The sequence below is a fragment of the Hermetia illucens genome, chromosome 2, assembly GCF_905115235.1.
Source record: "Hermetia illucens chromosome 2, iHerIll2.2.curated.20191125, whole genome shotgun sequence".
NCBI lineage: Eukaryota > Metazoa > Arthropoda > Insecta > Diptera > Stratiomyidae > Hermetia > Hermetia illucens.
In genome coordinates, this window is record NC_051850.1 from 128,822,177 (window position 1) to 128,847,964 (window position 25,788).

Consider the following 25,788-nt stretch of genomic DNA (forward strand, 5'->3'; position numbering starts at 1 on the left):
TAGAAAATGCACTGGTAAAATTCATTGCAGACAAAAAAACCCTGATCAAAATAACTTTGTCTGGTTTTAAATTGTGTAACTGAAACGCCAATAAAAACAGGCGTTATGTCAATTTCGGTAATGCTGTAGCTGCTACAGCCTGGCGAGGTATTAGTGTACATGATCGGTTGAGTTAATATATAATATACTTCTACATTCAAAACTCTGGAATACCACGGTTAGTTGGCTTGCTGGGACGTGCTACCTACAGCTATTCAGGAGCCTGAACCAGCTTCATAAGTGGTTTCGCTACAGGCATATGGCTGTTTACTGTTACAGGGTCGGTCGGTGGTCGTTTTTCTAAATGGTGCACGTCAATATTGTCTCTGCGTTGAAAGTCGAAGTGCTGTTGCTCTCATTGTTACTATTAATGCGAACCAACTTATCAGATTCTCGCCTACAAGTGAATGCTTTTGTCTATCTATAATAGGAGCAATGGATATATGGCTAGTCACTGTGATATGCGGATACGAACTGTTCCCCCAAGTAGAAGACAAATTATCTGAGTGTCGTCAATGCATTCGAACGGAGTGAAGCCACTGTGCTTGACGGTCTCCCCGCAGAGTTATTTATCGTTGCACTTGCAGTTTCTGCAGATCTGCTACTTTCACTCGTACGGAAATCTTTTGAATCCAAGACTTTTCAGTGTGACAATTGGTTGGGTATCTGCGTCCTCCCTACCATCGTAAAGATATTATTTAAAATAATCCTAATCTCGCAAGCTTCACAGACAGAGATCAGGCTGGTTTCCGCTGCGGATCGTGCTGCACTGACTATATCAATACCCTACAGATCATTTTGGAACAGTGCACTGAGCTTAGATCTTCGCTTCACCTGCTCTTGATCGAATTCGAGAGCTGGCTTCCTCTGCGCAGCAGTGGCACTAGAGAAAAACTAATAGCTATGATCAGGGGGCATATGATGGCGCAAAATGTCACATGCTATACCGAGATAAAATCTCAGAAGAATTTGAAGTCGAAACTGGAGTCCACCAGAGTTGCATCTTGTCACCGAAATTATTTCTTTTTGTTATCGGTGACGTATGTAGCTCGTCTACGATTATGCCATCTGTTTTCTCTCTCATGGGATCATAGACCTTAACCAAACGACTTTTGATTAGGAAAGAGATGCAAATAAAGCTGCACTTAAGATAGAAATGAATGGTTTTGTCAATGATAGATATGTTGGAGAAATTGAAAGGATGAGTAACCCATGTTATGCGCCTCCCCCATGTAGTTCTGTCATTGCAGCTTAGGTAGAGATTGGCCCAGTACACCAGGTGAAATCATCTTATGAATATTCCATGTGTTATTTTAATGGTCACTTTGGTACCATATCTGCATTTTCGCCTGTATATCGCTGGGATTTACGGATAGTTGTTGGTGTGGTATGGTCTATTATTTTTTTCCAAGTGAGAACCGGTTCAATTTAAATCATTATTAGATGAGAAAGTAACATAAAATCTAATCTGTCATAAGGAGTGTTGTCAAATCTGCTGGATATGGAAGCCAAAACACGTAGTACTTCTTAATGGGTTTGACTTCCAATCCGAAGCGTGTTCTTTGTGAGGCATATTCAAAGGACTGATTACGTGTTCTTTAGGTCTATCAGACGTATTCTGACGATTGTAATCTGTACCACATGTCCCATTCAAGCACTACTCTTAGCTACTGCCTTAGTAGCAGATAAATGTTGCAAAGTCTTACTGCTCTCCGGCAACAGGCGTTGGGGCTTCTTAGCTATACTTTGAAGGGCTGATCGGTGCTGGTTGACAGTCACTAACTTGAGTGGAGTACTGACCGCTAACCGGTTAACCTGCTGAGCCAAATCTTAAGTACAAATTCAAGAATGAATTGTGTAGTGAAAATATTGCAGGTATTACCTGCTAACAAAGTTGTATGAGTGAGTGCACAAAGTAACCGGCTGAAATGTTACTTGCCAGCCACTGTAAACAATTTTCAATCGGTCTTGCCGCCCTTTTAATGAACAACGTGTCAAAACCAACTGTAAGAAGAATAGTGAAACTATCCATTGGCGAAAATATAAAACGTTCCAAGTGTTACCACCTGGCAAATTGGACAAAATAAATGCAAAGAAAGACAATAAACGCAAATTGGTAAAGATAAGAATGATTGCAAAGGCTGCGAAAAAAAGTGTAATTTCAGCCAATGGTGAGCGTATTCCAGAGAATGCAGAATAAATAACAGCGGAAGGTCAGCGGTATCCCGACTCCACAGGATATGGAATTGAAATAGGAAAAGGCATCATGGACTGAGCCGGTGGTTACAATAGACACCGAGTGGGATTTAAAACACGAATCTGATGGCACCATGGAAAATCAACCTGCGAAAATAAGCGTCGGTGAAATTCAGCAGATCACTAGAGGAGACTTTGGATAAGATTGAGCCTCTGGAATAGCTGATTTCGGAATTCCAAGCAAGGGTATGTTTCGATACGGAATAATTTTGGGAGATGGAACCCGAAGGCAGTCGAAGGTCCACCCTTCCCTCGTTAGCAATCGCAGCTAGCGCCAGTACCCACTGTTATAGCAGCCACCAAGTGTTGAATGGCAACGATATATACAGCTTAACAAAAAGGTTAACTACTAACTTGAAATAAGGTTGGACATAAGGAAACTCAAAATAATAAAATTTTATTTAGAGCCGATATGTCGGTGATGTGCGGTATCTGGGTGGATAGTTTATAAAAAAATATCCAACCGTTGTCTTCGTAATTTGACAAAAGGGAGGGAAGGTGGGAGGACAAGGAAGTGACACGGTTTAAGATGGGAAGGCAAGTGGATCAGGAAATAAATAGACTGTTATTTGAGAAAAAGTATTAGATAATCAGTAAAATATTGGGGTGGATTCGTTCACGAGGCTCCACTGGAGTTATCTACTTAATCGAGGCCTATGTGCTGAGGGAAATATTGGAGGATATCTTTTCTAAATGCCACCATGCCGGGGTATATTCTACACTCACCTTTTTTCTAGGCTCAGTGTGCGACAGGAGTTGCAGATTTGACTCTAACGGGTCAAATCGTGGTCTTTTTTCCGCATTTTTATTATGTGTTTCTCATAAACCCGGTCTGACCACGCAGTTTTGAATTCCACATCAACCTTAGTAAAGAACAGCCTAGGACACAGTCAGTTCGACAAATGGAGATCGAGCAATGGTTGTCAGATACAATTCAGGCATTTGCTGTGCATTATTCATTGATCCATTCTTGATCTGGTTTTACTCCGCTCAAAGTAATGACGCTTCAAAAAGAGTGAAGTCAGCCCACCATCGCACCATATAGAGGGGACATGATGATTTTTTTAAGATTTTTCGGTTGGGTAGTTTCGGAGAATCGGTCCGTTAAAGAAATCATTAATTTCCACCCCTCCCACTCCCCGCCTTTCTAATAATTCTCAAAACGAAGTCCAGCTTCAAAAAGCACTAATGGAGACCTTTCATTTGATACCACACATGGCAATATTCTGTGAAAAAAATTGTACATCTCAACGTAGAAGGATATCGCTGGCTGCATGTCTGGGCGTTCACAGTACCCACCTTTTGACCGAATTTCGTGTCAATCGGTATAGCTGTTTCTGAGAAAAGTGCGTGTAACAGACAGCCAGACAGACAGAGATTGAGCCAATTTTAAAAAACAAACCCTCCTTCAAGTGCTCGTAGCTTAGTGTACCGTAGTACTTGAAAATACCAATAATTGTAATTGAGAAGTAAACCCTTTCCATCATAGATGTGCCTCTTTGTTGCTAATTTAGTGAATGAATAAGCTTAACCGCTTTTTTTTTGTTATCCGTTGCGATGAAATCTATTTTTGCTCCGCCGTTTACTATTTTGTAATATTCTGAATGACATCTCTCTACGCTTTAATGACCTATTTCCAGTTGAATGTCGCTCAAAGCTTCACGTTAGCGAAAAAACGGAGAAGAGCTACATGGCCTGATCTTGCTTATAAAAGGTCTCTTGGCTCAACCCAAATATAATCTGTTCTCCTCTTGCAGTTCTTTAGTTTTGTTTCATTGCATTTGAATAAAAATAATGGAATGAGAAAAACGCGTTATTGTTGCAAACAACATCATTTATTCAGAGAATGGCTTCTAGAAGCCTATCCCTGCTTTATCTTCTACGTCCCACCAGTGACGCATCCTACTCTCGCTAATTACTGTGCTATAAAACACTCGCATTTGAAATTAAATTCTATTTTTCACATGCTATCGTTGGAGAAATCTGAGGGAATTTCTTTCCAACTCTCTCTGGCTCTTACCAGCCATCTTTCTTACCTTCTCCTTTTCAATTTAATTCTATTTTTTCTCTTCTCATGAATAGCCTAAGATAGTCGGCGTAAGCTTATTGAATTCCTGCGGGCCATTTCATTTAACTTCTGAGCTCGTTATTTCTGGCAGAGCTATCTAAAAGGTCAATCATTCTGTGAATGTACTTAAACAAAGGCACATTTTGTATAGATTGCTATCCTTTCAACATTCACCATTTGCTCTTTAGCTCCTTGAATTTTAAAATTTCCGAATGGGGAATAAGTATCATCGCAACAAGAGAAACATTTTTCCACGATATCACGTATTCCATCAAGGACCATCGACTTATGTATTTCGCAGAAAAAGGGTTCCATTTGCAACAGCTGTGAGTTTTTAAACGCCTCGTTTTTCTCCTTTCCGAGTATCTTTCTTGAGTTGATATCCTGCATATCTCGCACTCTAAATCAAGGACCTCATTTTAAGTGTTCACTTTTTCCGAATCAGGCTTTTGTCCTTTCACAGCGATGGAAAATGGGCCAATCCTTTATGGCGCAAATGTGTTTTTTTTATTTCGTATATATTTGACATCCTGTCGTAAATAAATTTGGAGTTTAGCTGCCTAAAAGGTTCCGCCACTTGTAGCCACTCGAGCAATGTTAAATACACTCTAAATGGGAATCGTTGACCTGGTTATCAATCAGCCAGTCTGAATGATACAGCGAATTGTTGCCGTGTGGGCAAGTGCTGAAAACAAACATTTTATTCATTTTTTTATGCCAAAACTGCTATTTTTGAATTGGGGATAGAGTAAGCACTCGGAAAATGTATTCGGCTGAACGGAGACTAACGCAATGCAGAGCTTATCTAAAAACCAATTTCGACAATTTTTTTTGCAATGTATCTACTGTCAGGGAAAAGGATTCCAAACAAAACTGTCTTTCAATGAAACGATAAAGCAATTGTAAAACGTTACGTTGTATCACAAGTAGTGTAACACAGGCGACAGTACCAATCGGAACGTCGAGATTACCTTTCAGACTTTTTGCATTTCAATCCAATCTGTGAGCTCCTATGTATGCACGAATGTTCGTTCATATCCTCGACTCTACGCCACTAAAGTACATAAGTCAATAGGTTTTCAAACCTTCTGTGACATTCAATGATCCCATTGGAAGTTCTGGATCCTTCCCATGTTAGAATCCGCGAATAAGTACTAGAAAATTGGAAACGCAATGACAATAGCAAGGGCAAAGGGAAAATGGCAAATAGGATTTTTCCGGGGAGTACAATGAATTCAACTGTCTGCGATGCTATAAAATGAAGTCTTTGTGTTGTTTCCGTGCGCGTGATTGCCTACAATTTTCGGATTCAATCCGTGTTAGTTTGGAAATCACGCAGGAACGATCTTTGGGGAAATACAAAATTTAAGTTGATTTTCTTCCATAATCCTGTAAATTTTAACGCACTGTCTACGGTAGTGCATTCAACAGAAAATCAAACAAATTGTAAAGGATTTCCTGCTATTAATTGGTTGCATATTGTATTTATTTTCCTCATTGAAGTGTCAAGTAGGAATGGAACTACTATATAGCTTCCGTTTCCCAATATTCGGTAGTTCGTTGCTGCCATTTTCATTATGAATTTAAACATATGCATTCACATGTGTGTATACTGTGGTTTCATTACAATACTAATTGGTAATTGCAGAATATTCCATTTTTCGCCTGCGAAGTGGAATCTCCATAAGTACGCCGAATTAATTTGGGACCTAATCAGTTCCATGGTGCTAATTGGACTTTTTGAACCATGCAACCACGGCTTTGCCATTTACTTGCCTCACTTTATATTGAATGCATTGTTCGATTTTCATTATTTGCCGGAAGGGTTGAATTGAATTGAGGGTTGCATACGCGTATATATCTGAAACCTATGGAAATAAATGCATGGAATCTGTCATTCTATCAATGCACCACGAAATCTAAATAGTCGATTTGCCAGTTTGGGAAACGGGAATGTGATATTCTGTACCTCTTTTCGTCATTATTGGATACTGCTCCATGGAGCAGCTTCACTAGGACACAGATATCGTTGGTAGATTTGTACTTGTCAACCCAATATTGAAATTAATTTGCTTGGGGCCACCGAACGGTGGTTTGAATAGAAGCGCACAATAGTGAAAGCTAGTCTTTTGCCTAAGGACACCACCAGCTCACCGCCAATTTTGAATATTTATGTGTATGTTTTCATATATATGCATGTAGATATGTGCAGATATTCACGTGCAAGCATGTCTCGTAGGAATGCATCTTCTAAGTATGTCGTAAAATTATTTTAGGGTTTGTTGTTGTTGTAGCGGCGAGGTTTATTGAGTGGATCTAAATAACCGGAGACCAAATAACAGGAGGATTTTGGGGCATAGCAAGCCGCTATATGTCGCCTGGTCTAACAATCAATTTAGTTTTCTAATCAATTCTGCCATCGATATTGTGACGTCAACATAGAAGTGTTAGCTGCAGACAAATTTGTATAAGAGATCATTATCAACAGCTAGGAGCTCGAATTGTTCACTATACGGTCTTAACATTAAAAGCAGTCCATAAATGTGTCGTCATATCATAGCAAAGAAGAATGTTTTCGGTTTTAGATTGCATTATTCTTATTTTTGCTGCTGGCCTTCGAGGTGGACACATAATTTATTGATAATGTTCAATTATTATTGTGTAAAACAAAGCCTTATTAAAATCAGTTTGTTGTCTGTCTACCTTTTTTGCGTGCAAGGTGCAAGGTTTGAAACTTACGGTTGGCTCCTGCCATGTAGTTATGTCAGACTATTACTCACTAAAACCACCCCCTCCTACTTCCACTTTCTCCGCGGGACTGCTGTAAACATCGTCTCGCGCGGCTGAATCGGTCCGTAACTTCAGGTCGTCGTAGGGACGTCGCATTGTGTCCCTTTAGTGGTTATAGTATCATCATCATCAACGGCGCAACAATCGGTATCCGCTCTAGGCCTGCCTTAATAAGGAACTCCAGACATCCCGGTTTTGCGCCGAGGTCCACCAATTCTATATCCCTAAAAGCTGTCTGGCGTTCTGGCCTACGCCATCGCTCCATCTTAGGCAGGGTCTGCCCCGTCTTCTTTTTCTACCATAGATATTTCCCTCATAGACTTTCCGGGTGGGATTATTCTCATCCATACGGATTAAGTGATCCGCACACCGTAACCTATTCAGCCGGATCTTATCCACAACCGGATGGTCATGGTATCGCTCATAGATTTCGTCATTGTCTGGGCTACAGCATCGCCCATCCTCATGTAAGAGGCCAAAAATTCTTCGGAGGATTCTTCTCTCGAACGCAGCCAAGAGTTCGCAATTCTTCTTGGATGGCTGGTTTTCGGTGCTGACGTTGCCACCATATATTTTGTCTTGGCTTCATTGATGTACAGCCCAAGATCTCGCGCCGCCTGCTCGATCTGGATGAAGGCAGTTTCTACGTCTCGGGTGGTTTTTCCCATGATGTCGATATCGTCAGCATAGGCCAGTAGTTGGGTGGACTTAAGGACGATCGTGTCTCTTGCATTTACATCAGCATCATGGATCACCTTCTCGAGGGCCAGGTTAAAGAGGACGCATGATAGGGCATCCCCCTGTCGTAGACCATTGTTTATGTCGAATGGTCTTGAGAGTGATCCTGCTGATTTTATCTGGCCTCGCACATTGGTCAGGGTCAGCCTAGTCTTATTAGTTTCGTCGGGATACCGAATTCTCTCATGGCCGTGTACAATTTTACCCTGGCTATGCTATCATAGGCAGCTTTAAAGTCGATGAATAGATGGTGCAACTGTTGTCCATATTCCAACAGTTTTTCCATCGCTTGCCGCAGAGAGAAAATCTGATCTGTTGCTGATTTGCCTGGAGTGAAGCCTCTTTGGTATGGGCCAATGATGTTCTGGGCGTATGGGGCTATCCGGCCAAGCAAGATAGCGGAGAACATCTTATAGATGGTACTCAGCAACGTGATACCTCTATAATTGCTGCACTGTGTGATATCTCCCTTTTTATGTATGAGACAGATAATGCCTCGTTGCCAATCGTCAGGCATTGATTCGCTGTCCCGTACCTTGCGCAAAAGTTGACGAACCACTTGATGTCATTGGTCGCCTCCACATGTAACCAATTCGGCTGTAATTCCATCGGCTCTTGGCGACTTATGATTTTTTAGCCGATGAATTGCACGGACTGTTTCTCCTAAACTTGGTGGTGGCAGTATTTATCCGTCATCTTCAGTTGGTGGGACCTCCAAGTCGCCTATGTTCTGGTTGTTCAGTAGCTCATCAAAGTACTCAACCCATCGCTCCAATATGCCCATTCTGTCGGAAATCAGATTTCCCTCTTTGTCTCGGCAGGATGAGCATGGAGGTGGATAAGGCTTCATCCTGCTGATTTGTCCTCTGTTGACTGCGGTTATTGCGGCATCCATCCGTCTGGAGAGGCCCACGTATGTTTGTGGACCGTTTTCCGCGCAAACCAGGTACTTCCAACAAGCTGATTGAATAATCCGCAGTCCGCTATCATTTGTATTTTCGTGTAAACTATGGGAGCCAACGCATCGTCTGAATACGGGCTCCTTCCCTACTTGGCTATTAAAATCCCCAAGTATGATTTTGATATCATATCTGGGACAGGCTTCGAGGGTTCGTTCTACTGCCTCGTAGAAGGTATCCTTCTCCGACTCTACAGTCTCCTCTGTGGGGGCGTGAACATTAATGGGGCTTATATTTCGAAACTTGCCTCGCAAGCGCAGTTTGCAAAGCCATTCGCTTATGTTTTCAAATCCGATAACAACAGGTTTCATTTTTTGGCTGACTAAGAAACCTACTCCGAGCACATGGCTGTAGCTGCTCTTCTCCAGAAAACCGGTCCCTGTCCAACGCATGTCCTGTAACGCTATTAAATCAGCCCTATATTGGGACAGGGTACCGGCTAGCTGCTTATCAGCTTCATCTCTGTACAGGGAGCGCACGTTCCATGAGAAAATGCGCAGATCGTTATTCCTTTGTCGTTGCCGGGTTCGTCGTTGTAAAATCCGTCCATTGCGAGGCTACTGTTGTGGCTTCGTAACAAGTTGTTTTCCGTATAGGGTTGTCAGCCCTACCCAACCCCCAATCTGGAGGAGTTGGTACAATTTGTCCCGTTCTTAGGCGCGGGAGACTCATCATCATCATCATCAACGGCGCAACAACCGGTATCCGGTCTAGGCCTGCCTTAATAAGGAACTCCAGACATCTCGGTTTTGCGCCGAGGTCCACCAATTCGATATCCCTAAAAGCTGTCTGGCGTCCTGGCCCACGCCATCGCTCCATCTTAGGCAGGGTCTGCCTCGTCTTCTTTTCCTACCATAGATATTGCCCTTATAGACTTTCCGGGTGGGATCATCTTCATCCATACGGATTAAGTGACCCGCCCACCGTAACCTATTGAGCCGGATTTTATCCACAACCGGACGGTCATGGTATCGCTCATAGATTTCGTCATTGTGTAGGCTACGGAATCGTCCATCCTCATGTAGGGGGCCAAAAATTCTTCGGAGGATTCTTCTCTCGAACGCGGCCAAGAGTTCGCAATTTTTCTTGCTAAGAACCCAAGTTTCCGAGGAATACATGAGGACTGGCAAGATCATAGTCTTGTACAGTAAGAGCTTTGACCCTATGGTGAGACGTTTCGAGCGGAACAGTCTTTGTAAGCTGAAATAGGCTCTGTTGGCTGACAACAACCGTGCGCGGATTTCATCATCGTAGTTGTTATCGGTTGTGATTTTCGACCCTAGATAGGAGAAATTGTCAACGGTCTCAAAGTTGTATTCCCCTATCCTTATTCTTGTTCGTGTTTGTGTTTGACCAGTGCGGTTTGATGTTGTTGGTTGATTCGTCTTCGGTGCTGACGTTGCCACCATGTATTTTGTCTTGCCTTCATTGATGTGCAGCCCAAGATCTCGCGCCGCCTGCTCGATCTGGATGAAGGCAGTTTGAACGTCTCGGGTGGTTCTTCCCATGATGTCGATATCGTCAGCATAGGCCAGTAGTTGGGTGGACTTGAAGAGGATCGTACCTCTTGCATTCACCTCAGCATCACGGATCACCTTCTCGAGGGCCAGGTTAAAGAGGACGCATGATAGCGCATCCCCTTGTCGTAGACCGTTGTTGATGTCAAATGGTCTTGAGAGTGATCCTGCTGCTTTTATCTGGCCTCGCACATTGGTCAGGGTCAGCCTTGTCAGTCTTATTAATTTCGTCGGGATACCGAATTCCCTCATGGCCGTGTACAGTTTTACCCTGGCTATGCTATCATAGGCGGCTTTAAAGTCGATGAACAGATGGTGCAACTGTTGTCCATATTCCAACAGTTTTTCCATCGCTTGCCGCAGAGAGAAAATCTGATCTGTTGCTGATTTGCCTGGAGTGAAGCCTCTTTGGTATGGGCCAATGATGTTCTGGGCGTATGGGGCTATCCGGCCTAGCAAGATAGTGGAGAATATCTTATAGATGGTACTCAGCAACGTGATACCTCTATAATTGCTGCACTGTGTGATATCTCCCTTTTTATGTATGAGACAGATTATGCCTCGCTGCCAATCGTCAGGCATTGATTCGCTGTCCCATACCTTGAGCACAAGTTGATGAACCACTTGGTGTAACTGGTCGCCTCCATATTTAACCAATTCGGCTGTAATTCCATCGGCTCCTGGCGACTTATGATTTTTTAGCCGATGAATTGCACGGACTGTTTCTCCTAAACTTGGTAGTGGCAGTATTTGTCCGTCGTCTTCAGTTGGCGGGACCTCCAACTCGCCGATGTTCTGGTTGTTCAGTAGCTCATCAAAGTACTCAACCCATCGCTCTAATATACCCATTCTGTCGGAAATCAGATTTCCCTCTTTGTCTCGGCAGGATGAGCATCGAGGTGTATAAGGCTTCATCCTGCTGACTTGTTGGTAAAACTTCCGCGCCTGGTACGGTTGCTCCCTGTACTTTTCTAGTTCACAGACTTGTTGGTTCTCCCAGGCTTCCTTTTTCCGTCTGTGAAGTTGCTTCTCCGCTCGACGGAGTTCGTGATAAGTCTCTGCGCGTGCCCGCGTTCTTTGAGAATGCAACATTACTCGGTATGCGGCATTCTTACGTTCCGTTGCTAGCTTACATTCATCGTCAAACCAGCCGTTCCGACTCCTTTTGCGGCTGGGGCCAAGTATATTTGTGGCCGTATCCATGATAACGTTCTTCAGGTGGTTGTGAAGATCATTAGTTGATGCTTCATCTCCAGGTCCTCTATTGACTGCGGTTATTGCGGCATCCATTTCCCTCTTATAGGTGTCGCGGAGGGTTGTGTTGTGGATGGCTTCATTGTTCACTCTCACCTGATTGTCAGAGGGGATTTTAGGTGGTATTGTTATTCGAGCTCGGAGCACCATGCCAACGAGATAGTGATCCGAGTCTATATTGGCCCCCCTATATGTTCTGACATTCATCAAGGCTGAGAGGTGGCGGCGTTCGATCAACACGTGGTCAATTTGGTTGAAAGTGGTCCCGTCTGGAGAGGCCCATGTATGTTTGTGGACCGCTTTCCGCGCAAACCAGGTACTTCCAACAACCATTTCGTTTGACCCTGCTAATTGAATAGTCCGCAGTCCGTTATCATTTGTTTTTTCGTGTAAGCTATGGGAGCCAACGTATCGCCTGAATACGGGCTCCTTCCCTACTTGGCTGTTAAAATCCCCAAGTATGATTTTGATATCATATCTGGGACAGGCTTCGAGGGTTCTTTCTACTGCCTCGTAGAAGGTATCCTTCTCCGACTCTGCAGTCTCCTCTGTAGGGGCGTGAACGTTTATGAGGCTTATATTTCTAAACTTGCCTCGCAAGCGCAGAGTGCATAGCCGTTCGCTTATACTTTCAAAGCCGATAACAGCAGGTTTCATTTTTTGGCTGACTAAGAAACCTACTCCGAGCACATGGTTTACTGGATGGCCGCTATAATATATGGTGTAGTGGTTCTTCTCCAGGAAACCGGTCCCTGTCCATCGCATCTCTTGCAACGCTGTTACATCAGCCCTATATTGGGACAGGGTATCGGCTAACTGCTTATCAGCTTCATCTCTGTACAGGGAGCGCACGTTCCATGAGAAAATGCGCCAATCGTTGTTCCTTTGTCGTTGCCGGGTCCGTCGTTTTGATATCCATCCTATCCGAGGCTCCTGTTGTGGCTTCGTAACGGTTGTTTTCCGTGTAGGGTTGTCAGCCCTACCCAACCCCCAACCTGGAGGACCAGTTGGTACAATTTGTCCCGTTTTTAGGCGCGGGAGACTCGCCTTCATCATTCTCCGTCTGCAGCTTTTCGTTAAGAAAGAGCTCCCAGCGGTCACCACGTGGAGATGCAGATAGGGTTTGGTAGTAGAGCTGTTGGTGTTGGTACAGCAGGCATTTCCCAGGTTTTATGCTCCATCGTCGGTACCAATCCACGTTTCGCCCTGGGACCTATACTACCCATTGACCACCATTGGTTATAGTATAGGTAAACTATAGTGTATCATCTAAGGCTATAACCGACAAGAACTACATTATGTACTCTACTTCCAAGTGCCTCAACCAACTTTGAACAGGTGGTGGAAACTGTCCTAGAACATGTGTGGGGGTTAAATCACTCGCCTCCCAGAATCTACAGACAATATCCGTAGACAGCTCTAGGTGGTAGTTTAGCCAGCAATGACCAATGAGTATTCCCACTAAGGTGGGGAGGCTCTTCTTGGTGAGGTTTAAACAATCCTCCGAGCGCTTGGGTTCCTATCCCCTCGTTAACACCCTGGACTGTTCCATTCCTAATAAGTTCGACCAGTGCAGCTTCCTAGCAGTTCCTTTTCATTTTTTGTATTTTGTATGAAACAAAAACTTATTAGAATCGATTCAATGTCGATGACTGTCTGTCTTTTTTTTTTGTAACAAGATGAAAAAAACTCTGGCCTGGACACGCCAAAGCGTGGGACTTTTACTCACTAAAGCCGCCCCCACTTCCCCTTCCCCATGGCACCACTAGAAGGTACTACATCACTCGGCGGAGTTAGCTCAATTTAGCTATTTTCCTATCATCTATATGCGACATTCGTAACCACATCTTCCTCTCCACTTCCGCTTTTCGCAGTTTGCTCTGGATTGATCCTTGAGGTGATCTTATCCCAATCCTATTGCGATGTTAGCATTCTCCTCACAACATTTTCCGGTATCAGTGCTTCACCTAAAGTTTCCTCAAGGTTTCACCTGCCGTTTCTGAATCTATGACAGTGGAAAAATATGTGCTCTGGGTCTTTGGGAATCCCTTGCAGTTTGGACGCACCGTCAGAAACTTGCTGAGATTATAATTCATCTCATTATGTTGTCTCCCCAGTCACTTCTTGATGGTATGTAGCAGCTTGTGTGTCTACCGACCCTTTCCCGAGTGGCTTCTGCCATCTATTTACAGATCTCTCCCTTCCGGCGTTCTTCGTTGGCTTCAACGGAAAGACTGACTTCAGATTGTATATACTCGTCATCTCATCTGCTAATATATTAATAGGCATTACTCCGGAGATAATGTATTCAGCCCCATCCGAGACGGTTCTGAAGACAGAACACATCCTTAGGGCTGCCTTTCTATAGACCGCACTCAGTTTATAAGCATTACATTATATGCGAAATGCCTTTCCCCAAGCATGAGTGGCAAAAACAAGATCGAGCTCACCACCCTGGAAACAAATAGCCTTCAAGCACACGGTGGCCCTCTCATGTTCGGTATTATCCTTACGAAGGCCATACTCGCCGCGGATTCCATGTCACAAACATATTGCATGTGTTGTTTAAAACTTAATTCCGTATCTATCATCAATCTCAAGTATTTGATGTTCTGCTTGGAAGGGATGTTGTGTTGCCGATTCTAATTGGGGCGTAATTCATATCCAGCGCTTTGTGATGAAGACCGCTTCCATTTTTTCTCCGGAAGTGAAAGTCCAGCGCTCTCTAGCCAGGCCTTAACAGCACTGACTGCAGAGTGTAACTCAGCGTCTTCTAGATGCTTTGCAAGTACAACCAACGCTATATCGTCCGAGTAACCCACCACCGTGGCCTCCGAAACGTTAAATGCATAATCGTGCATAATGTTCCACAGTAGTGGGCGTAGTATGGAGCCCTGTGGGACATCCGCGGAGACAATGTACTCCTTGGGTCATCATCAGACCCATCAGGCCAAAGGGCCATCACCGCACAATATTTCCTGGTACAACTTTCATGAATTGTATTTTCGACCAAGTCAGTCATCATTTCAATGGCGTCAATCTGGCTTTATGGAATCCAAACTGCCGATCTGAAGGCTTCCCTGGCTTTCGACGATTAAAATTATCCGCTCCAACATTTTTTCCATAGTTCCCAGAAGACATATTGGCTTATAGGAGGATGGGTCACTTGGAGGTTTGCCAACCATGTCCGGCCTGAATTTTACCGCAAACTTATGGGCTCTGTTTGATATGCAGTTCTCACCCTGAGCTTTGTTATCACCTATTCTGCTGCTACTCCGTGGCTACTGCAGGAATTGTTGCCACATTCAGAGATCCCTGAAATGTGCCAGTGCCCCTCTCTGGCTGGTGGAATAACCCCTGGATGATTTCAAAAAGAGAGTATGGCACCTGTACGCTGAACAGAGCTCTTTAAAGCATTCCCTTTTGCTTCGCTGGATTACTTACAAGCTTGAGGTTTTTGTGGCTACCTTGTAAACATGCTCCATTTGTCCCACCTACCTACCTCTGAACCATTCGTCTGGTTCGGTGGCAGGCTGATCGAAAGCTGGCCAATTCCTTATTCCACCGGTAGTTTGGTCTTCTACTGGGGAATGAGCATCTCCTAGGTACAGACGCGTCAAATGCATTGGCGATGCATTGTGTGACTCTCTCATCCTCTGAATTAGTAGATTGCCCTACCCAAACTTCCGAGACGTTCCCCCGGTCCAATTCTTTTGCAGAGAAACGTAATTCTTTTCTCGGCTTGGTGTAGTCCTTGCTAACGTGCCAAAACATACCACAAAGTTCAGATCCACTATTGAGGAAGACTCCCTTTGCAAAAGGTTCTTGCATCACTTTTTTTGGCCAAAACTAAATCCAATTGGGAAAAAGGCTATAATAGACTTCCGCCCCTTGCAATACTCTCCCTGCTTCCCCAATCGAGGGCCGAAGCGTTGAAATCACCGTCAATCACTCTTGGACTTCGTTCCCTTGCATCGTGAATAAGGTTGTCTAACATGTCTTCAAATTCAGATAATGTGAGACTGGGTGAAGTGTAGCACCGGTACATATACACACCGCTTATTTTCGCCCAAACCATTGGTCGATTAACTTATGGAGCTTTGTGTAGCTTTTCAACAAGCCCATATCACCGCTCCACCAGTCGAGATAGTCACCCATACACCGCCGTCACGAATTCTGAAGGGTCCACTTATGATGACAATTTCCAGATGAGATACATAAGTAAGACCTGAGCGACCCTGCAATGATTGAGGTTTATTTTAATAATGACTGCAATGAAAAGTACCACTTCACTGCATGTACATAGATCTCATTGTTTTGGGTCCGAACAGTGACATTCTCCCCAAGGTTTTGCCCAAACTGGATTTTCTCAGTTCAAACATGAGACCGCATTTCTGGGTCCCTCAGATGTTGATGACATTTCCACCCAGATCTTTTAGGTGGGGGTCAAATTTCACCTTTGCTTGAACCGCCACGTACGACAAATTGCCTTTAGTGTAGATGACAATTGCCTCTGAGCGAGTTCACTGTTTTGCTTTCCTTTTTGCCTTTTTATTAACGACCTTCGTCAATCCACCATTTTCGTTCCCCGACTGGTTTCTTACCTTCCGCACGTTTACCTCCGTTTTTCGGAATTGCTGTGCACTTTTTTTCTGCCTGCTGATTCTTTAGAAGAGCACCGCCTTCCTCCCGGACTCTTTTCTTGCTGGCAGGTCGCTAGCACTACACTGAATTGGGTCGCCTGCAATACTGTTGGAATTGCAGGTTTCGCCCTTTCCTTGGTATATTTTTCCCTTCTCCTGCGACCTATTAGAGAGGAAACTAATGATTCCCCATGTTTTTGATAGGTTGGTGCCCGTTTTGCTTGTCCTTGATGAACTCGGATGGCTAAACTATTTTTGCTCCAAGCTGCTTGAAAGGGAGTTCCTCCGGGTCAGGGGTTTTTTCTTTATGAGTCTTAGCCGGATAATTCCATCTAAACGCACCTTTACCGGTAGCATTTAAGGTGTTTTCCTGCGTTTTATTTTTCCGTCTTTGCACTGGTAAAGATCTGAGAATAAGGAAGCTTCTCCTGAATGAGTTACTTTTTTGAATTCGAAGTACCTCCTCTGGTTGTAGCTCTTGGACAACTGCGGTGGGTGCCGAAATCGCCTTAGTCGGGCAGCTATCTCCTTTCAACCCATCATTTTTTGCTTGAGATCTTGCAACTCCTCACTGGCTGTGTGTCATGTCCAATTCATTCGGAAACGATTGGACTGATTGTCGCGAAATTTACTGGGAAGGTGTGGTTTTTAAATGTCTTTACATATGGCAAGTGGCGCCGTTTTGTGTTGAGTTTAAAGGGCACATATATGGGGAGCGCATTTTTTTTTTCATAGACTGTGGCCATGAGGGCTATCGAAGGCTCAATTAGTACTTTTTGAAACTGCCCCCATATTTGATATCGGGTGAAACGTAGGGAAGTGGGGGCTCAAAGTACAACCCCCGAAAATTGTAACAGGTCTCGGTCTCTCCAATGGAAAAATTTGAAAAAATTACAGTCACTTTCTGATATTTGTTAAAAGTTAATAATAATACATTGGCATATTTTATAAATTTCGCTCGAAACCCCCTTAAGTTCGTGCTAGAAGTATAATGACATTGGTATAAAGGATAAGATAAGGCATTATTTGATCAAGTTTGAAAGAAATTCCACTATTATTAACAAAGGTATTGAAGGTGAAGCTTTTCCATTTCATGTGAATTTCGTGCATTCTGAAAAGTGTATGACGTCATCATCACATATCAATTCGCCAATAGTACAACAAGTGGGCTCCTCGGAGCGGCCACTGATACCTCCCTACCTACCCTACAACAAAGTGAGCTCATGCGAATGGGGGCAGGCCTTAATTAAACATTTCATTTTAGCTTTTTTAATCATTTTTATATCAACATCAATTACTCGATACAGACTATATATGTATTTATATGTATATGCTAGTGAAACTTGGTCGTATCTAATTCAGGTTGATATATTTGTACATTAAACAAACAGTATTTAATATAAGTACTGTATTTATAGATACGAGTATGTTTGCATAGATATTATGTTATAATATGTACGTATATATTGTAGTTTGAAAAATAGGTTAGGTAGTTAGTAGTTGACTTCTTACCCAATGTGCCCTAGAGCCCAGAGTATCCAGACCTTATTGAGCGAGCCGAGCGGGTTCAGTCTGTTAAGGCACCTCCATTCTCGTTTGAAGTTCATCGCTTAGGACCTAAGTGTCTTAATAGCCGCTTGGATTAGCAATGTGTGACCTCTTATAGACCCTTTTGAAGTCAAAGGTGGCACATCAACTATGAGCGCCTGCTCATTTGTAAAGAATCCGTCAGGCTTCTATGCCTGACCGTGGGATGATGATGTTAATGTTCTCATTGCCCCGTTGGTACACACGTAGGATAGTTTTTGGGGTTTGTGTAAATCCCTAGCTTTTGTGCTAAATTTAGTTCTGCCTGTCCACACTACAGCCCCATAGGTAATCATAAGACTTAATATTGCAGTATTGGGGTGCATCCTCATATTTTCCCTGCCATGGACTTGCAAGCTATCAGAGCTTCTTCCGACATATGAGTTCAAAATGGGTCCACCTGAGTAGTTTTTGGTCTAGTGTGATTCCCAAATATTTGACCTTTCTTGACTGGGCAGGCTGCGCAGGCTCTCCCCTGCGCTAATTACTAGTGCTTTGTAGGCCAGTTTGGATTTTGTCACGTATCCTCATATTTTCCAATACTGATAAGAACAATGTCATGCCCTAGACTTGTTTTCCAGTATTTGCTACCTCTCCTAGGAGTTTGTCAACTACTATGCTTGACATTAACAGTGATAATACTCCAGCTTGTGGAATATCTTGAGCTGTGTTCATGACAATAGAATTTTTACTTGCCAGTGCTTCATTTGCCTACTCTCTAAAATTGTGTCCCTCCATAAGGGATTCCCACTCCATTGCATATTAGGCCATCTCGTATTTCTGATGTGTTATCGAATGCTCCTTCGATGTCCAAAACTACGCACAATGCTATTTCTTTTGTTTCTAGGCATCTCGTATTACAACCGTTAGCTGATACAGGGAAGGTTTCGGTTGACACTGATGTTGGGGATTACGCTTTTTAAGGTTTTGTGTGAAACAAAACCTTATTAGAATCGAGACGGTGTCTGTCTGTCCGTCTGTCCGTCTGTCTGTCTGTCTGTCTTTTTTTTTTTTTTTTTTTTGTTCATCGTTGGAAGGTGGAAAGGTTCAAAACCTACTGCTGGCTCCTGCCAAACAGTTATGTGAGACTTCTACTCACTAGAACCACCTCCTTCCTCTTCCACTCTCCCCACGGGACTGCTATAAGCATTGCATCGTGGGGCTGGATCAGTTCTTAACTGCGGCGCATTATTGTTCGCTCCCTTTCTTGCTTTCTTCGCAGTTCTTCATGCCTTAGCTGTTCATGAATCATTTTCAGCTCAATTACCACTTGATTCCAAGCCTCCGTTGATTCCAACATAAACTCCACTATATTACCAGGTGTTAAGCGCCTGTCTGCGATCGCCTCCAGCCTAGTTCGCTGTGCTGTGAACCTTGGGCACTCAAACACAACATGCTCCGCATTCTCAGCGACGTTACCACATCTTGGGCACCATGGTGACTCGTCGTGTCCAAATCGATAAAGATAAGCCCGATAACCTCCATGTCCACTTAAAAACTGTGTTAGCTCGTAGCTTAGTTCCCCGTGATTCCTTTCCATCCATATTCGAATGTGTGGAATGATACGGTAGGTCCAACGGCCAGTTTGTGCCTCGTTCCACCTCTTTTGCCATTTTGCGATGGATTCTCGCCGTGCTAGTTGCCGTCGAAGTACAATAGACTCACCGATTGCATACATATTGTCGTAGAGACGCCGACCTTCATCCGCCAAGATGTCTATGGGGATTGTCCCTGCCAGTACATATGCTGCTTCTCCTGATGTCGTTCGATAAGCACTGCATACCCGGAGTGCACTTAGTCGATACGCCATTCCTAGTTTTCCGCAGTTTGATTTGTTTTCCAGAACGGTTGCCCAAACTGGAGCTGCGTAGAGTAGCACGGAACTAACTACCCTTGAAATAAGACGACGTCGACTTTGTCTTGGTCCACCAATGTTCGGTAGTATCCTCGAGATCGTTACAGCGATGGAAGATGCTTTAGTTGCAGTCTGTCTGTCTGTCTGTCTGTCTGTCACACCCGATTTATTCAGAAACGGCCGGACCGATTGTCATGAAAATTTATGAGAGTATGTAATCTGGTGTTCCCTTTACATGCAGTAAGTGGCGCCATCTTGTGTTAAGTTTAAGGGGGGGCTCCCCATACATGTAAATGGAGGGTGCAAATTTTTTTTTCACAGAATGTAGCCATGTGGGGTATCAAATGAAAGGTCTCAATTAGTACTTTTCGAAACTGGTTCAATATTTGATATTGGGTGAAACATAGAGGAGTGAGGGTTCAAAATATGACCCCCAAAAAGTGTAACAGGTCTCGTTCTCAGAACCTATTCAACCGAAAAATCTGAAAAAAATCACAGTGATGCACCTCTACGAAATCTAGACCTCAAAATATATCCGGTTCCGATATCTGCACAAATAAAGTTAATAATAGTATATTTCCACATTTTAGAAATTTACCCGGCAACCCTCCTTATGTTCATCCCAGAAGTACAAAGTTTGGCGTGTTTATAATGAAGGACATAGTGCACAGTTTAGTCAAGTTTGAAGAAAATCCAACTATTATTAACAAAGTTATAGGGGGTGAAACTTTACAATTTTTTGTGAATTTCGTGCACTCTACAACCTGCATGACGTCATCACATATCAATTCGTCAATACCACAACGAAATAAGTTCTTATGAATTGGGTCGCAGAGAATTATTTTGTTTTAGTTTTTTAGTTATTTGTCAACCAGACATGTGTGTATGTAGGTATATAGTGTATGGGTGCTAATGAACTTTGCGGGTAGTGCCTAATTCAGATAGATATAAGAAGTAAATCGGAAATATGGGTACGATCCATTTATATAAGTACATATATGTGTACAATGTTCGGAAATAGACAGTTTGTTTGTTTAGGGTGAGCGGAATATCTATGGCTGTAATATGTACGTATGTCTCGTAGTTTGGAAAAATAATAATAATAATAATAATCGTTGGCGCAATAATCCATATTGGATCAGGGCCTTGAAGTGTGTTAGAGCACTTCATTCAAGACCGTAACGGTACACTAGGAGGCAATGTGGTCAGCATTGCGCTCGCCCGAGATTATTACCCTGATTTGACACAGGTACTCATGCACAGCTGAGTCGACTGGTATCCGACGTCAAATCACGATACAAATTCCACTGCCACCAGTGAGATTTGAACCGCGACCTTCCGTATGACAGCCTAGTGCTCTAACCACTGAGCTATCCGGACACGTTTGGAAAAATATGAAAGATTATGTTGAATTTGTAGTTATACACGGATAGAAAAATGTGCGTTGAAATTTCCTACATAAGATGAACACAAAACCTTTATACCCGAAGCACGAGCTTCCGGTATTCCGACTTGTTTAGTTTTAATAAAGTTGTTTATGACCTTCTCCATCGTTCTAGGTATCAATTATTAAGGCGCATTAGGCTGAAAGAGCTAGGGTGAAATGGATCCTTTTTCTTCATGGCCTTAGTATCACAAGGCTACGGTGCCCCTTATCAGAAGAGACCCTAATGGTTCAGGAGTATTGCTGGGAAGATATCTACTCCGGGTGATTTCAGTGGTTTAAAGGTTCCCACTGCTCACCTTACCCTTGCTTCCAAGCAAACCTCTTTTGTTTGTCCCAGTTCTCCTTTCCCCTCCTTTTGGCGTGGGGTAGGACCCTGCAGAATGAGTTCCGAGAAGTATATGTAATCTGACCTCCCCATTCTCAGTAAATATTTTATCTTTCCTTTTCAGACTGTCAGAAGAAATTGCCTCATTTTTAACTGTTGCCTTGTTTAGCCCCGTTGCTTCTGTGGTTTGTTTTATCCCTTCACAGAATTGTCGAATCTGTTCCATCTTGCTTCTCTGATCGCGCTGCTATAAGCAGCCAGTGCATTTTTCTACTTCGTCCAACCTCCGGTTCGTTTTTCCCAGCTGAAGAGTTTTCGCATCTTATAGTGTGAGTTTAAATACCTCCAGTTTTTGGCTATAAGACGGCTTCCTTTCTAAAACGAGCGAACGATTAACTACTACATTTTTAAGTATTAAATAAGCTTACCAAGTTTCGGAGGGATCGGTTTACTAGTTTCCGAGTAATTTTGGCCACCGATTTCAAACATGTCATTTGCATTTACGATACGGATTCTTTTCTTCCAACGATTATATCTTAGTCAACTTTGTTCGAATCTACTTGAAATTTTAAGCCCGTATTCTCATATAGTTGTACTTCTAAGAAATGCAAAAATGATTTTTTTGAAGTTACAATTGGGGTTAACCATTTGACATTTGTACATACAATGGTGTGAAAGAAACCTAGGTGCCACTATTCTAGTTTACTATTCTGATTCGGCTGGGAAAGTAGGCTGCCTTGATGAAGATTCACTCATAAGTGGGGCTAGACCTAAATGATCACCGTTGTCAATTTTCCACAATAAGCTCTACCACTATGATTGACTGTAGCCAACTCTATAACTTTTGGTTATCTCTCAACTCAAGCGTGGCATAATCATACCAATGCATATGAAATATAATTATAGTTACTTTTAACTCTACTGTTTTACTTTTACTTTACTTCACTTTCTAGTTCTACTGTTTTCATATGAAATGTGAAAAAAAATTTAAATTTACAAAAAATAATGGTGTAGAAAACACTATTATTCATATTATCAGTACAACCAAACAATAATACTTGCCAATAATCTATTTTTCTACTATTTTCAGGTAAGCTTCGGTGATATTTACAATATATATTGGTTTATTAACATGTGAGTGATCTAAATTAAGTGGAGGGAATCCTTCAACGGTGACAAAAGATTTGGCCAAATTCAGTGATATATATTTTTGAGGGCGTATAGGGCACAACATTTTCAGAAAAAGAATATTGATTATTATTTCCGTTACTTTTAAGCATCAACCGACAGTATGGGGTGACATTTCTCAACTGACACAATGATGGAAAGTGTAAAACAACACCTTATTAAAAATCGGTTTATTGTCTGTTTGTCTGCCTGTCCATCCGTCTGTTTGTTTGTCGCACCGAGTACCTAAGAGACGGTTGCTTCTATTGATATGAAACTTGGTAGAACGGTGGAACCTGTGAGTCCTATTGCATATATATTACCATATTCATTATAAGTATCTTTTTTAGAAATGCGCTGAGAACCTCCCTTGAATTTATACCAGAATCATCAAGTTTTACATCAGCAAAGGCAATACGGAAACGGCCCTATTATTAACAAAGTTATAATAGGTCAAAGTTGTCACTTTTCTTTTCTTGCATTCTACAACTTTGAATGCCAGTATCATTCTAAAGTGGATGGTTTGACAAACTAAGTCCAGAATCATTACGAGCTATGTACAAATGGGACAAATTACGCCTCAGCTATCCTTCTATAAGAACTACATCAAACCTTTCAAACCTGAGGCGTTTACCTTCCGTTTTCTCGGTTTGTTATTTTTAAAAAGAAGAAGAGAGGAACGGGAAATATTCGTGGACTTGCAAAATCTTTAAAGATATTCAGTAGAAATGGAATACGAAAAAAGAGATACGTTAACATAACGTATCTTCAAGCCACAAAACATTTATATCTTCTTGGCATCAAAGATTATTACCAAATATTTGGAATAATTGTACAACATTACTAAAATGATAAAATACCATCACTAAACCTCCAATCATGCGCCCCTTTTCTGACAGTTTCAATCATTTTTTCACTCTTTCTATAAGTAAATAAAAAACATAAAGGAATGAGGAATAAACTTTTTAAAAAATACATTTCCAAACAAACAACATCCTAAATTATGAAAGTAGCAAACTCTAGGCAAGCCATATTTTTGTAGAGAATTAAATGCAAATTATTTGTTTAGGATTGTTAGGACTTCACAATGAAAAATCTTGGTGGAATTAGTATACTTAATAATTGAGTGAGGAAGATTATTCAAGTTTCTCTTAATTATGCTCGCGGCAATTCTCCGTAAATACACTTTTGATAGAGTTGGTCCTGAATTGTTCAAGAAATTTTCCTGGGATGAAGTAAAAAACTGGTTGTCCGTAGGAGACGGGGCATAAAAAGCATGGTCGATTTCGTCTGGGTAATTTCCGAGGAGTTTTATTATTATTTTCAAATGAACCTTTTCATCTGTACGTGAGTCCTATCTATCCGAAGCATGGAGGTGTGTTTGATTTTGTTTTGGGTATGTTTATCGATGAAACTTGGGTGTGCAATATAGAAAGTAGCGGATTACAAATCGACGATAGCAAGATTTGAATATAGAAAGAAAAGATTATTACTGTTAGATAAATCAGAATCAATCAAATAAATACTGGTCGAAAAGTGGGAAAAAGTTATGTTGGAAAGGGTTGTCTTTCCAACACCACCGTGAAAAGGGTTGGAAAGACATGGAAAAGAAAGTAGGAGGAGACCTCCCTTGCCATCACCCATTCTCCTTCAAAAAGTTAAGGCAACTCAAATTAAACCTTAATTTAATAAAACGTTATCATCGATCTGTATATCTGAATGTAATATCCAATTTACTCGGCAGCGGTTTAACTTATTGTCGCAAAACTTAATGAGGATGTGCATGCACATGCAGCAAGCAACATGATTTTTGATTGAGATGAATGTAGTCATCCGGGATATCAAATCCAAGAGTTCTTTTAGTACTTTCCAGGACTTCAAGTGAGGAGAAGCCAGTACGTATGTACCATAAAGTGCAAGTGGTTTCGTTCTCAGCACTTATCCAACCAAAAAGTATAAAGAACATAATGATGCATCTATATAAATTCTAGGCCTCAAAATGTATTTCATTCCGATATCTCCCCTAAAAAAGTTAATAATATTACATCACATTGTATTTTAGGTTTGAAGGATCCTAAATCCGCACTTGATGTTGGACCGGGCTAAATCGAGAGTAATTTATCCCCTTTTTTCTTTGCTCAATGGATCCCTCGTTTCGGGCCTGGCGCCCAAGTTTTCAAAAATAAAGGGTTGAAGACGGTTTATGGTTTTATGATGCCTCAAAATGGGCAAATAACATTTGATTTTCAACCACGCCTATGGAGGGCAGAGTAGAGTTTCCTTCCTCCAACTCTCTTGTAGGAATCCAGTCGGTCGCCTGCCTTCTTGAAAAGTTATCGCGCCTCTAAGAGAAAACTTTCCATATCGTCATGGTAAACTTTAGATTTTCAAACCCCATTTTTGTGTGTTGACAATTAAAAATGCGGTGTTAAAATTTCCTGAAGATCCAAACTGCACTTTTGTAATTATAACGATTTTTGTGAATGGCCTGTGTTAGCCGAAAACACATTGCACGCTCCTTCTCCTGCCAGGTATTGGCCTATTGCTCCTCAAAATAAGCAAAACGTGGAAAGGTTGGGTTGGAAAAAAATGACAATTTCGCAAATCAGAAGCCCTGATCTATAGTGCATGTATTGCCGATTAATTAATTAAGTTATCATTTTCCAGTTGTAACAATCTGCTGCAGATACCGGATTGTACCTAATACTAGTACTAAATGCCATGCATTTAGCCTCGGACGATTCTACCTACTTAAAAGAAAAGGGGGCGTTGGTGGCGGTGGCCGGTGGTGGGGTTGTGCGAGAATCACTCGAGAACTCCCTACAATATTGAACACGTTTGCATAATGGTGTATTTCTGCACGGTTTGAACCAGATTGTGTGCGAGTTCCAGGACACCAAGGCAAGGCGTGCGGGATTTAGGCAGAATACCTGCAGCTAACAATATGGGAATTAAAACTATTTTCTCGAATCGCCAAATTGCTTTGAATTTCTGAGCCATAGTTCACTTTCTTCTCCATGTATTTCCCTTCAGTGTTTCAATTTGGGGGATAGCAACCAGATCGTCAGGTTTGTAGTGCGGGGTTAAGGCTATCAGTTAGAACTTGCCGGTCCTAATATATGCTCTATGCAGAACACTTTTCT

The 25,788-nt window shown here is 42.2% G+C and overlaps 1 protein-coding gene across 1 annotated transcript in view; it reads left to right on the top strand.

The window, feature by feature from the left end:
- LOC119649702 overlaps window positions 1-25,788 on the top strand; it is a 447,461-nt gene that overhangs the window by 72,242 nt on the left and 349,431 nt on the right. The window lies entirely within an intron of this gene.